The 14,916-nt window shown below is 34.5% G+C and overlaps 1 protein-coding gene and 1 pseudogene across 8 annotated transcripts in view; one reads left to right on the plus strand and one right to left on the minus strand.

Moving 5' to 3' along the window:
* MBD5 (methyl-CpG binding domain protein 5) overlaps window positions 1–14,916 on the minus strand; it is a 459,856-nt gene that overhangs the window by 295,192 nt on the left and 149,748 nt on the right. The gene's annotated exons all lie outside the window — the stretch shown is intronic.
* LOC141374817 (small ribosomal subunit protein eS24 pseudogene) lies at window positions 821–8,308 on the plus strand (annotated as a pseudogene).

Below are 14,916 nucleotides of genomic sequence, written 5' to 3' on the forward strand. Positions count from 1 at the left end.
TGACTCAGTAGTCTCTATTAGACATTCTGGCAATATATATACCTGTTACTTTCTCATGGTATCTTTAGAAATTGCTACCACTGACATCACCTCCATTTTCTTTTTAAAAACATCACATTCCTCTTTTTCTCATTATCATCATTAGCAGGAGTTGCCTACATTTCCAGAATGCTGGAAATAAGATATTTTTTCAATACTAAAAAGGTCTACAGAGGAAAAAAAAAAAACAGAGAGAGAGAAGAGAAGAGAAGCAACAGTGATAATTACTGCCGATTTCATTCTTCAGGATTATGCTAAAAGCATACAGGCATACCTTGGAAATATTGTAGATTTGGTTCCAGATCACCACACTAAAGCAAATATTACAATAAAGTGAGTCAAATGAACTTTTTGGTTCCCCAGTGCACATAAATGTTATATATAGTCTATTCAGTGTGCACTAGAGTTATGTCTAAACAATGTATATACCTTAATTAAAAGACACTTTATTGCTAAAAAATGCTATCACCTGAACTTTCCAACAAGTCATAGTCACTGATCACCATAACAAATGTAATAATGAAGAAGTTTGAAATATTGCAAGAATTACCAAAATGTGACACAGACAGAAAGTGGACAAATGCTGTTGGAAAAATGGCACTGAGAGACTTGCCTAATGCAGGGCTGCCACAAACCTTCAATGTGTGCAAAAAATGAAAAAAAGTAATATTCGTGAAGTGCAATAAAATGAGGTAGGGTGGTAGATGGAATTACTGGACAAAAGACAGAGATATCAAAGAAGGAATTTCAACATCAGAAAGTATGCTTAAATTCCTTATGAAACATGGTAACCTTGAAGGTCCCTTCCAAATCCATGATTTTATGAATCTATGATTAAGAATCACAAGAAATTTTATGGGCAAACAAGAGAATGCTTTGGAAAAAAAAAAAAAAAAAGGCATTCACAAGTCAAATACCAAAGTTGTACTGCCCCCTTTTGGAGGCAGGTTACAGAAATTCATAAACATTTAATAGGATATCATTAATATTTTTAAGTTCTAAAGCAGTATGATAAAATACAGGCATTCGTTATACCAGTCAGCAATTTATTCCTTAACATATTTAACTAACGCCTGTGTTTAAACAAACAAAATAATATAAATTGATGGGGCCCAACATGAAGAATAAAACAAAAACCTTGGAAGTGATACTGAAATTCAGGCCACCAAATAAAAAATTCCAAAAGAACTGGAATTTAGCCCCCCAAAAATGATGTTTCTGTTGCTGTTGAAACAGCACACAAGGTTATGGACCATAACCTTGTGTGTGTGTGTGTGTGTGTGTGAGAGAGAGAGAGAGAGAGAGAGAGAGAGACAGAGAGAGACAGAGAGACACTATCGCTTTTGTGCACAACAATTAGGACTCTTTAAAGAAGTTTCATATATTTTCAAGTATTTTAATGGTGCTATGATGTAACATTTTGGGGCATTTGATACATAAGACACTATAATCCCAAATAAAAACACTACTATATAGATAGATTTCATGAAATGATCATAAATCTACTTCAATACCTAAAAAGAAATCCGTATCTGAATATAAACCATAATGCTTTATTTATATGGTGGTAATGAAGATAATAACAAGCCTAAAAGTGACTCCACTGTACTGAATAATCAAACTTCTAGAGTGTTGTAGGAGCTTAAGTAGAAAATCCTGAATCAGAACTCAGAGAAAATCTTTTTAGAAAATGTTCTCTGTATAAAAACAAAAGAAAATCATGTTAGCTTAAAAAATATGGTAGACTTATTAACTAGTACTTGTTAATTAAGACTAATTTAAAAGAAAACGAATTAAAGGGAAGATATATTTAAATTAACTTATAAAAATTTTTAAATATAATTTTAACCAAAACTGTTCTCATAAGATTTTCAATATAAGCAGCTTCAAAATGCAGCTATAGGTTATTAAAATCAGCATATAAACTGCTTATAGAAAACATCAAATTTATGCTATAAGACCTTTTAAATGTTCTATAATATGGAAATACCCTCCTTCTAGTATTTATGGCATTGATAATATAAAGCATAATCTTTTTATATAATGCATACTTCAGCCAAAGTGACTTCTCAAATTATCAACAAAACAAAATAAAACAATCCTCCAAAATGCAGGGTCCTCATTAATGGAAATAAATCCTACGAGAAGAGATGTTAGCCAGAATAATTGACAAAAAAGCAGTAAGTAGTTGCACCTTGGGAAAATCAAATTTTCCAATAAAAACAAAAAGATATCAGGGAGAGATGTTAGAATCTTGTGCAAGTAGTTGAAATCCTCACATGTCCACACATTGAAATAATAAAATGACAAGCAGGAAAAATGCAAATAAATGCACAGAAGAATAGGAGTACCATCCTTAGTGATGTCTGAAAAGGAGGTTAATATGACTGGAATATCATAGTCACCAGTGAGTGTCTGGGGGAAACATCAGGCTTTGACTTTCTGGGTGTTTTTGTTTTTGTTTTTGTTTTGGTGCAGGCACTCATAAACAGCAAAAAAACCCATATTACATGAGAAATTTTATGAGCCAGTAGTAATGCCTGATTTCATGATGTCTGGAAACAGCTTTTACCAAAAGAGAACAATATTTCAAATCCTACCAAGATCATTTCAGTATTATGCCAACCTGCCAAATAATGAAGAGTTTTATTAAAGAAAATAACACATTGACACAAGAATAAAATCCTTATAAATGAAAAAAGATGTCTGGGTTACACAAATTACCTCCAGGAGTAAACAACAATGGGGTCATTATTGACTGAGTGAGAGATAATTGAGAAATCAAAAAATGAAATCTAAATAGGAGCAAGTGCAACCAAAAAGAGCTTGAGTCACTCCTGTTTATTAGAGATTTTTCATGTTTAGAGGATTGCCTTGTCAAATTTCTTGAGATATAGAAAAGATAAATGGAATATCATTTTAGATCTTTCAAAGATAATAAAAAACTATACATATAAAATGTGAAGAATTTCCAGAGATTTGCTCCATCTTTTCAGTTTATAATGAACTGAAATGACTATGCAGAAAAAGAAGTACTTAAACGTTTAAACCACAACCTTATAGGTCATTGTGCTCTATAAGTGATTTGAGTCTTAATACCATCTCTCTCATAAAGCTTCAAATGCTATTTAAAATTAATCAAATATTAAATGTTCCCTATATTGCTGGCATTTATAATGCTGTGATTTTTCTGATGATTCCTTCCTTAGCACTGAGAATATAGCTGTAGATACCACTGCAGATACAGATACAAAAAATGCACCCTATGTAAATATATATATATATATATAATATGGAATTTTAATTTGGTACAGTGAACTGCAAATCAGTGCATGGAAGTAAAACTTAGTATGTTCAGTAAAAATTAAATACAAAACATTTAAAAATACCTACTGATGGGCTGGTTACAACAGAGAGCAATTGAAGCAAAAAATAAAATGAAATATTCAGTTGATTCAAATGGAAAATAATAAAAACAAATTATCTCAATATGTTGGGATGCCTCTCTTTTGGATTGAACCAGGTGAAATTGTTTGTTTTATTGTTCAAAAAAGACTGAATATTGGAAATTTCATTTGGTTTAAACTAAAAGCATTAGAGTTAACATATTTAATTCATTTAATTCTATGAAATATTGCAATATAAACCACAAAACAATGTCAATTCATTGACTAAAACATATTTTCAAATAATTTTACTACCACACAGAAAAGGTGAAAAAGGAGTAAACACTGTAAGTGATTTCTGTTGCCCCCAGATTATTAAATTAAGAGATTAGGTCTTTAGCAAATTTGAGCATATACTATGTAGATTCTTAGGTACAAAAAATCATCATCACTGTTTTATTCGTCTTAGATGTGGAAGATGTAATAAGAGGAAGGCTATAAATGAGAGCAAATTCACATTTAGAAGAGAAGGAAATCAACAAAATCCTCCATATTTACAATAGCTTAATAAATTTTTTGGCCAAGTACTGTAAGGTGAGAACTTCTTCCACCATGTTACTGCAAGTTCATAATTTTGAAAAAATGGTTTACTATAAATAAAGGCAATCTATGTTAACTGGCGATTGATCAATTAATCAATTAATGTAACTGAAAAAGGATCATATATTTATGTAATAATAGTTTAGCAGAAATTTCAAGGAATGAATTCTCAATTTTGCCTGATCCTAAAAATGTGTCCTAAAAAAATACCAACAAAAAAAACAAAAATTAATATAATATTTAAGTTTTCATACATCTAATTATAACATTAGGTATATCAAAATTATGTATTTTGACATAACTAATGTTTGGTCAGAATGAAGAGTGTGGCTGTACCAGTTGTTAAATTCCCAATAGTAGGGTGCCTGGGTGGCTCAGTTGGTTAAGCAACTGCCTTCGGCTCAGGTCATGATTCTGGAGTTCCAGGATCGAGTCCCGCATCGGGCTCCCTGCTCAGCGGGGAGTCTGCTTCTCCCTCTGACCTTCTTCCCTCTCATGCTCTCTCTCTACCATTCTCTCTCTCTCTCTCAATAAATAAATAAAAATCTTTAAAAAAAATACCAAATAGTAAAAGGCTTTTATACTTGTTAGAAAATGGCCACTGCTCTCCATTTCTCTCCACATGGTCTCCTTCTCTAAGGACCTCATCCCCACCAAAAAGACTTTTCCACGTTCTCACCCCTAAGGAGATAACACCCAGCAGAATAGGGACCCACTCAAATTAGTTGGTGCCTCTGCCATACCAGTTGTTATATGTTTCAAATCCCTCCTCTGTTAATAAAACAGGGATAGTTGCAGAAGCTTTGTATTTGGAGTCAGACAATGTTATAGTAGCTCTACTACCTGGGTAAGTCAATGGACCTTTCTGAAATTCCAACTTCCTCTTCTGAAATAGTTATTAATAACTACTTAGTAGAGCTGATTGTGGATTGTGTGAAATGACATGAAGTGCCTATGAGCAATGGTAGGCATACCACTTACTCTCCCCTCACCTTACTAGAAATATAGCACAGTTGATCCTTGAACAACAGGGGATTAGGAATGCCAACCCTGCATGCAGTCAAAAATCCATATATAATGCTTGACTCCCCCAAAACTTAACTACAAACAGCCTACTGTTGACCAGAAGCCTTACTGATACCATAAACAGTTGATTCACATATATTTTGCATGCTATATGAATTATATACTGTGTTCTCACAATAAAGTAAGCTAGAGAAAAGCAAATGTTATTAAGAAAGTCTTAAGGAAGAGAAAATGTATTTATAGTACTGTATTTATCGGGAAAAAACCCTGCATGTATGTAAGTGGACCCACACAGTTCAAACCTGGGTTGTTCCAAGGTCAACTGTAAATACTACATGGGAAAATAAGCAAAAACTACAGTTCTTTATTCACAGATGGGTTACGTTTCAAACATTCATTTTTGAAGTCGGTAGTTTAGTAATGTATTTTCCTCATAGTGATCATTATATAAAAGTAGTAATGTATCTCAACAATTTTATAAATTCCAATTTCATCTATAATATACTGTTTTCATACATGGAAAAAAGCTTATGGGTATTCATATATGCTAGGCACTATTCTAAGAATTTTGCATTTAAATTATTTAATCCTCAAAACAACCTTATGGAATAGTATGCTCTTATCATGCCCACTTAACAAATGAGGAAATCAAGACAAAGAGGTAAAGTAACATGCTCTAGGTCATATTAGCTAGTAAATGGCAGAGCCAGGATTTATCCTAAACAACCAGGCTCAAGAGCCTATGTTCCTAATCACTATATTATATTATCTTTGGAGTTATTTGAATCATAAAACATATAAACATTTATAAAAATCAAAACAGTGAGAAAAATTACATGGTAGTTTCTCAAATTGTGATAGAAATCAAACTGAGCAAAAGAAGAAGAAAAAAGTATACTCAATTTATCTTGCATACTGGTGGCTTGAAGAAAAGCAGCCTGAGATAGATTAGATTTGTGGAGATAAAGGCTGTCTACTGTTAAAGGTGTAAATGCTATCATTGCTTCTTCATCACAGCTAAAGCTCCTGAGTTATCTTTCCTTTCCTTATTTGCATATTTATCTTCCAGAGTAAGTGTCTTTTTAAAATACAGTTTGCAAATAGGCCCAAGGCCAACCAGTATTGACCTGGGCTCCCAAGTCTGGATTATCAACAGTGACCAGATTCTTGTCTGGCCCCTTTCCCAAAGATCAAGAGAATGGGAATATTTGTTCCAAGGAGATTAAGTTCAAATACTGCCCGACTCCCATCTTCTTCAGACTATACCTAGGACTTCCTTTTATCCTTGAGACTCTGAATTCTTCCTGTGACCATTTCTGGCTTTGAAAGCTTGTTCTTTAAATTCAGTTTTTGGTGTGCTAAAAATGGTTTCCATCTAATGCTCTTAGTACGTTTAGATTGTTCATAATATTTTCATTTGAGCTTTCTGCTACATTTTATTTTTAGTATCACGGTGGCTGTTAAGCATTTTATTCTTTTATTTGTTATATTAAATGCTCTGAATACTACTTTCCAGTATCTTAGAATCCTATTACTTTACTACTTCATTTTTAATTCTTTAGCATTTTAGGTATCCCTAAATATTTAACATTTGAGCATTTTAAGAGTATTAAGATTTTAGTTTAGACTGTAGGTCTCACTAAATTTTTTATTGGAATTGCATTCAATTTTTTTCATTAAAATGCATTTTTTCCTATCTCCATTATTAAGACTTTTTTGTATACACTGACTTCAGTAATTTAGTTACGTTTAGAATTTCAATAAAAGGGTGACTATGCAAGATCATTTTACTTATGTAATTTATTAAGTTTTATTCATATTTGATGGCTAACAAATCATTTTAACAGTGTGGGGTCACAAAAAGATGAAAAGGGATCTATCATACTATATATTTTCAGTCCCAAATTCAAATGGATCATCTTTATAACTGTCCATTTTACTCTAAACAACATATCATAACAGTATAAATTAAATACCAGCCTAAATGGGAAGAATTCTTATCTTTGGGTTTGTTAAGTAGTTGTCTTAATGGGGTTTCTAAGGAAGCAGACTCTGGGACTAAGACTGAGTATACATAATTTATTTGGAAGGTTCAGAGAAACTGGCAGGGAAATGGGGAGGTGATAAGAGAAGGGCAGGCAGCTAATATAGGATACATTATTAAGTTAGCTAAAACAGAAGCCAACTGAAACTTAGTCTCATGGGGGAAACGGGCAAATAGTGTAAGATACAGGTCTCAGAACTGTCTAAGCCAGGGCCAAGGAAGCTGAAACCTGTCAGTCATTGCTTATGGTCTAATCCCTGTGGCTTCTAGTAGCTCAAATGCAGTCCTATGGTTAAGAGGTAGGTGCTGTCCTTTGGAAGGCTGGTATGCACAAAATGGTAAGGGGCTACAAGGGTGTATGGTTAGAGTACCACATTAACTATTACATTAGCAAAACTATTAGGCACCCCCCCAATCATCACAGTAATCTTTTTTTTTTTTTTAAATGAGCATGGAGCCCAACACGGAGCTTGAACTCATGACCCTGAGAACGAGAACTGAACTGAGATCAAGAGTCTGATGCTTAACCAACTGCGCCACCCAGGCGCCCCAGTAATCATTCTGACAAAGTAAATTTAGCCCTGAATGTTGGTGAAATTTTGGCAAACCAGTTTTACCTGGAAGCAGAAAGTATGCTAACAATATTTAAGTATTACGAATGGTAAGATAGTGTATAACTTCTCTACTCAAAATGCTAACAAAACAGAAGCCTGGTACTGAGACACTAGGAAACAAGCTCAAGGAATAATATCGGCCCACGATTTAACTCTTTCAAGAAATAATATTCACTTCCTCCCTGGCCCTTGAAGATTGGCTAACTATCATGAATGACACACCTAGACTAGGAAAGTTCAGACCAACAGACTACCTCAGTGAAAACAAATGGTCATTGATGTTCTTCACGCCAGAAAGGCAGCAGTACCGAAGACAAAAATTGGGGAAAAACTAGCCAAAATATACAAGAACACATGAGATGTCATCTTTGTATTTGGATTCAGATCCCATTTTGGTGGTGGCAAGACAACTGGCTTTGGCATGATTGAAGATTCCTTGGATTATGCAAAGAAAAATGAACCCAAACATTGAGTTGCAAGACACAGCCTGTATGAGAAGAAAAAGACTTCAAGAAAACAGTGAAAGGAACGCAAGAACAGAATGAATAAAGTTGGGGGGCTGCAAAGCCAATGTTGGTGCTGGCAAAAAAGTGAACTAGAGATTGAACAACAGAAGGACTAAAGATTCTGCAGTGACTTTATCTGTGGTGATTGTGCAGATTTTTCATGAGAGGGTTAATAAACCAGGAATTAAAGAAAAAAAATGAAAGAAAGAATCCTTACAGATCCCTATAATGTATCAAACCATAGCAAGGAAAAACACCCACCAAACAAGAGATGTGACGCATCATTTCAAATAATCAGTTTACCTAGTAAATGGGTACATTCCTATTGCAACTTGAAGGTACATGCTATAAAAGAAACGAACTATGGATTAAAGTCATTTGTAGAATCCACAAATTCTCTAAGAATTGCTTCCCCAACCTGAGTTTAATTTTTCTGATTTCGTTCTCATCTTTAAAGTTTTTCTGGGTCCTCCCAGTATTTGTCTGACTTGAATCTTGGGGTCTTTTCTTTGGAGTGTGCCATAGCATTTATGTTTCTCAAGGTCCAGGTCCCGGCTTCACCGTAATTCCAAAGCTCCTTTGGTCAATGAAATGCCAAGTCTGATGGATTATTATTTCTGGATCTTGACTCTGTAAACTGGATTAGTGCTTGCAGCCACTGGACAAAACAGACTAGATGGCTAAGCCTTGAGTCCTATGGGCCATATAAGGAAGGGCACCTTTGGTCACATACTGCCCACTAAGGTGGGTTTATTCAAGAGTAATGATCGTCTGAAAGCTAAACATAGTGAAAAAGCTAAGTGTATGTAAACTATGTATCTGTACCCAAGAGTAATATTTGTAGATGTAAAAGTGATTTGTTCATTATTTTTTTACAGGGAATAGAGAAAAAAGGTGGAAAACGTGTGTGTGTGTGTGTATATATTTGTGTATGTGTGTGTAAGTGAAGAAATGCCATCTCCCCCTAAACTGTGCAAGGCTATAAATCATACTATTTGGGACAATTACATATGCATTTACTTCCTCTGAATTATATTTTCACAACATAGTTGCCAAGTATTGGTCTATTTCTATTGCAGAAAGTAGTGCCTGGAATTTGTCAGGATACCTCTGCTATTACTCTGGGTTGTGTGGTTGTCAGACTTAGTATCAGTGTGTATGCATGGGGAAGGTGCCTAGGGTGGGTGGGCGGTGGGCAGGGGGCAGAGGTAACAGGAAATATGAAGAGTAAGAGATTTACCTACAAAGAATATTTCCTTTCTCAAAAAGAGTAAGTCTGGTAAAGAAATATAGTATAAAGCAGTAAACATTTAGGAAAAAAGAATAAAACCAAATTTTTATATATTTTAAAAGATCGATTTATAATATAAAATTATATACTATTACTAACTCTTGAGTATAACAATTTTATGTACAGCATGACTAATTTCTTATATCAAAATTTAATAACAATAACAGAAATTTACAGCTGGAAGGAACCTTAGCGATCTCCCAGACCTTGCCTTCATTTTCAAGAAGAAGATACAGAGCTAAAAGGTTGACTTGCCAAAGCTCATAGTCAGTGATAAAAGGGCTAGGACCCAGTTCTCCTCATTTCCTCTCAGATGTCCTTAACACAAATAATTTTGAAATATTAACTTTTTTTTTCAATTTGCAGAGCTTTTCATTTGAGCTCCACAACACATTTTCACGTAAATAGTATTTGTAGGAAATATCATTAGCATTGCACCACATCCCAACATGAACATATTTCAAATCTGTACATCTCTACTTTTAATTCATTTTCTTACTAATAGAACAGTCAATAAAAGATGTTTGTATATGGGTATATATTAAGAACTATGCCTTAGACTATTCTTACCAATTTCATTAACATGAAATACATCTGAATTACTGTAATTTTTAAAATTTACAGTAACCATCAATCTCAAAGATAGAGCTATTTTCTAAGTCATGCCTTCTAAAATCAAGCAAATTGTGGAAAGGAGGGGAAGTGAACCTGAATCTTTTTAAAAATTACCCAGCAATCTAATTCAAAGTCTTTTCCCCTTCTACTGTTTTTATTGTTTTTCACCTTTCCCCAAAACTACATAAACTATATAATATGAGAAAAGTTCTTCATCAATCCATACAAGGTTTTTAAGCAACAATGTAATACTACTTCATTAACAAGTCTACTGGGTACAGAATTTTTTGGTGTGGACATGGAACAGATTGAAGGAAGTTTCAGTCTTTAAAAAGCTGGCTCAGAATAAAGGCCAACTTGGAGAGGATGATAAACTAGTCTAGATCCCCTTGAGAAAAAGACTCATTTTCAATAAAAAATACAGTGAATACACTTGTATTCTTAAAAATGCAGAACTGTTTATGTTAAGAATAAAATAGCTTTTTGGGGAAACCATAATAATAAATTAATCCAATCCATAGCACAGTTTTTATAAGAAAATATGTTTTAGGTTCCTGCTTTGGAGGCTGGGAGACTGTCTTCTCTTTGCCATGGATGATGGACACTGGCATGAAGGCAATATGGAGGCTCAAGGAATAAGCCTTCCTCTCCAGAGGAACATGGCATGAGCACAGTACAAAGACAGCATTAGTTATGTCTTCACAAGTCAGATGCTCAAAATCCATAATACCTAGACTCATATTCCTAGTGAATGGGACAATCTATAATAATGTGATAATAGGAATTACAGGTTTGAAAGGGATAAAATAAAATTTCTTTTCCCAACCCTTAAAAATCTGACCTGGGGGCGCCTGGGTGGCTCAGTTGGTTGAGCAACTGCCTTCGGCTCAGGTCATGATACTGGAGTCCCGGGATCGAGTCCCACGTTGGGCTCCCTGCTCGGCGGGGAGTCTGCTTCTCCCTCTGACCCTCTTCCCTCTCGTGCTCTCTATCTCTCATTCTCTCTCTCAAATAAATAAATTAAAAAAAAAATCTGACCTGGATCCCATTAACATCTAACTAAGTTTCTAGTTTATGTCATATACTTTCCCAAATATAATGTGATTTAATCATCACTAAAATCTTAGGGTATAGGTATTATCATCCTCATTTAGCAGATGAGAGAACTGAGAGACTAAGAGAAGACAAAACTCTGGCTCTGGATTGGAAAACTGTGCAACTAGAACCTGAACCCAAGTCTAATGCTTTCTTCCATCTTTCTACACTGCTGTTACACCTCTGATAATGGCTTACAGTTGTATTAAAATGAAGACTTACCACATTGTAAAATGATTATTTATTTGTCTCTGTTTATTACAAGGTGATTGAGGAAACTTACAAAATATCAGTGCCATATATTGAAGTGTAAATAAGTGAGGAAATTAAGACAAAGAAAAATTATGATTGAGCAAAGTTTAAGAAAGTTGTAGGAATGAATGTTTTAACATATTGTGATGATGGTACAATTAACATAATAATACATAAGACTTTTTTCAAAATATCATTACCAAAATAGAAACTGCATGGGAAGTTCAGCTATGCTATAAGGTATAAATTCCCTCTGGAATTCTCTTTTCTATGAGTTTCTCTCATTTCCAGTGATGTAGCTTTCAACAATGATCCAAAATCAGGCAAGGCCTCCCTTTTCCAGGTGACTAGGATAATGTAATCTCTGGGAACAATGTCCTAGGAACCTAGTTCTATATACTAGTTCCTTTTGAAGACAGAAATATATACCCAATTCCAAAAACAGTAAATTACCAAAATAAAGTATAACTTGGGATTTAGGGTTCAGTTATTGCCTATTTAATGGAGTAATCCCAAAAGTCTCTGTGCAATGACCAAGAACATCTACACAGATATTTCTACTTTCTAACATTCATTTCCAAAGAGATTTTAATTCAAATCAGAAAAATGCACTTCAATAGATTACACTAATATAATACCCAATTTTGATCATACTATTTTGGAAATCGGAAGATATATTAGAGATGTTATATATGGAAAATGGAAGGAAGACATCATGAAAAAGTCAAACTTCTCCTAAGTGTCAGCACTTCCCAAAATAACACTTGTAAAATGCATTTCGAACACATCTTTTCAATTAAATATTTATTAATTAGAAATCAAACCACAATTTCTTCCTGGGAAAAAGCAGAGTGTAGTCATTTAACATAGTATGAAAATGGTGTACAATGTAACAAGAGTTACAAGGTTGGCTTTTATCCTATAAATGTTTTTGGCTCTTATGACATAACAAATTCTTCATTACTGTGGAGAAAGCTAACACACTGGGCTAAAAGGTAGAGTGTCAAGTGCATCTGTCAATATTAAAATTCATATGCTTCTGAAGTAACTGATATAGTGGGAAAAAGCGCAAAGGGAAAGAAGTTTAACCCCACCGCAGCTCAGTCCTACTTACACGGTATTCTCCCAATCAGCCCATACTTTCGTTTACTGAGTAGGCATGGAGCTCTATGGTTTACTGAGGAACTGACATTCTGGGTCCTCTGCTTCCAAGCCTGCCACTGTAAGATCTTGTGAGCAGACAAAATTACACATGATATACATTTTAAATTCTCCTCTCTGCTCACCTACTTACCTATTTTTCGTTCTTTCTTTCCTCTTTCTTGCTTCAAGGATAGAGATTAGAAATGGTATGGCGGGGTGCCTGGGTGGCTCAGTTGGTTAAGCAACTGCCTTCAGCTCAGGTCATGATCCCGAAGTCCTGGGATCTAGTCCCACATTGGGCTTCCGGCTCAGCGGGAAGTCTGCTTCTCCCTCTGACCCTCTCCCCTCTCATGCTGTTTCTCTCTCTCTCTCTCAAATAAATAAATAAAATCTTAAAAAAAAAAAAGAAATGGTATTGCTTACTTCCCCAAATACACTATGGGAATAAATGGATACTACTAATTTAACACTGAAATTTAAATAGTATGACTGAAATATAGCTCTGAAGAAGTAACAAATGCCCACTAACAAAAAGCATTTCCTGTTTTGTTAATAAAACCTGACTCTTGAAGCTATAAACGATTTATTATTTCTAATAAATTCCACATATAATTGGATTTGTTTGTAATTTAGACTTCCTTATTGTTAGCATTATATATACATCATAGCTCCTCTATTAAACTAACATTAAAAATGATAACTGGGTCTTCTCCCCTAATTCAATACAATAACATTTTGAAACCCTACTATGCCCAAGACAGGTTTTAGATGCCCCTGGATGTTTTAAGGAAAACAAGCAGTTGGGGATATAAAATATGCACAAATCACTACAACAGCAGAGGTACAAATAAAAATGCCATGAAAGCCAAGAGGAGGGGGGCAATAATTCCTTCATCATTCTTAAAGAACTGTACAAAGCAAATTATGGTAGACTGAGATTCAAAACCCAATCCTGAGGAGCTTAGACACAAGAGTATTCCTAATGATAACTTCTAAAATAAACTTCCTGCTTATCCTTCTCAAAGGTATCTCCTACAACATAGCCTATGTTTTGGAATGATACCACTCAACATCTTCCTGTCATATATCACATGACCCCTGAAAATGCCATCACCTCTAGGAGGCTCTCTCACCTGATTCCAAGAGCTGTGGTTGTTCTCTATAGCACATAATGCCTACATGACCCATATTATTTACTGTAATATCAGTGTACACTTACATAACTACCTGAAACTTTTGGGACTTACTATGCATCAGGCACTGTGCTCTATCACCTTACTTGTATTTATTCTCTTGATCCTCCCAACAACCCTGTATGCTACTCTACAAAATGTACCCTATTTTATGCATCAAGAAACTAAAGTTTATACAGATTAGTCACATGCTCAAAGTAACAAAATTAATGAATTGCAGTCAGGAAGTCTAGCTCCGGAACCCACATTACTAATCAATAAGCAATACTACCTTGCTTAACATTTTTATACATATTATATTAAAATCTCTTGGATATGAGAACTTGAGATACCATGACAATTTCCATTTGCCTCATGCATACATGGGACAACTGTACACCAAAATCATCTGTGGAACATCTTACCACAGATATCCATAACCAAACCTATAAGGTATTGGTTCATTTTGTCCAAAGTTGGATTGGGCCTCTGTAGGTCTAGAAAATCCCATAAATGTTTCTGATGTGTAGCCAGAGTTGAAAGTTATTGAGCATTACACACTTTTAGAACTCAGACAAATTTTAAATAGCAAACAACTTTCTCCTTAAGCATCAATTTGGGTTACTCAGTGACTGCCTGGTATACCAAGTTAAGAAGGATATGAAGGCCAGTGCAAGCTCAGGTTTCTTGGATTCAAATCTTCGCTTTGGTACTAATTACCTGTGTGAACTTGTGTGTTTCAGTTTCTTTACGTGAAAACAAACATAATACTGATATTCACTAGGGTTGCTGAGATATTAAAAGAGTTACTATATAAAGAATTTAGAATGGTGCCTGGCACAAGGAAAATTTTAAATAAATATTAGCAATTGTCATGGGACTAGCATTAGAAGTACTGAGTTATTTGCCAACTCAGATCCGAGAAACACTCTTAGGGGTTGGCTCTTAATAAGTTTAATGCTATACCTATGAATAAAAACATTACATATGTATGTTTCTAATTTAGAACACAATTTATTTGCATACTGTGGACTGTTTATATTTGAGGCTTTGTGGTAGTGACGTCCAGCACGGCATCAAAAAATAAAAGCTACATTGTGTAGCAGTAGAAAAAGCAGGATTTGGAAGCAGGG

Source organism: Callorhinus ursinus, unplaced genomic scaffold (genome assembly GCF_003265705.2).
Source record: "Callorhinus ursinus isolate GAN/ISIS: 27379988/994484 unplaced genomic scaffold, GSC_fseal_2.0 scaffold2, whole genome shotgun sequence".
NCBI classification, from domain to species: domain Eukaryota; kingdom Metazoa; phylum Chordata; class Mammalia; order Carnivora; family Otariidae; genus Callorhinus; species Callorhinus ursinus.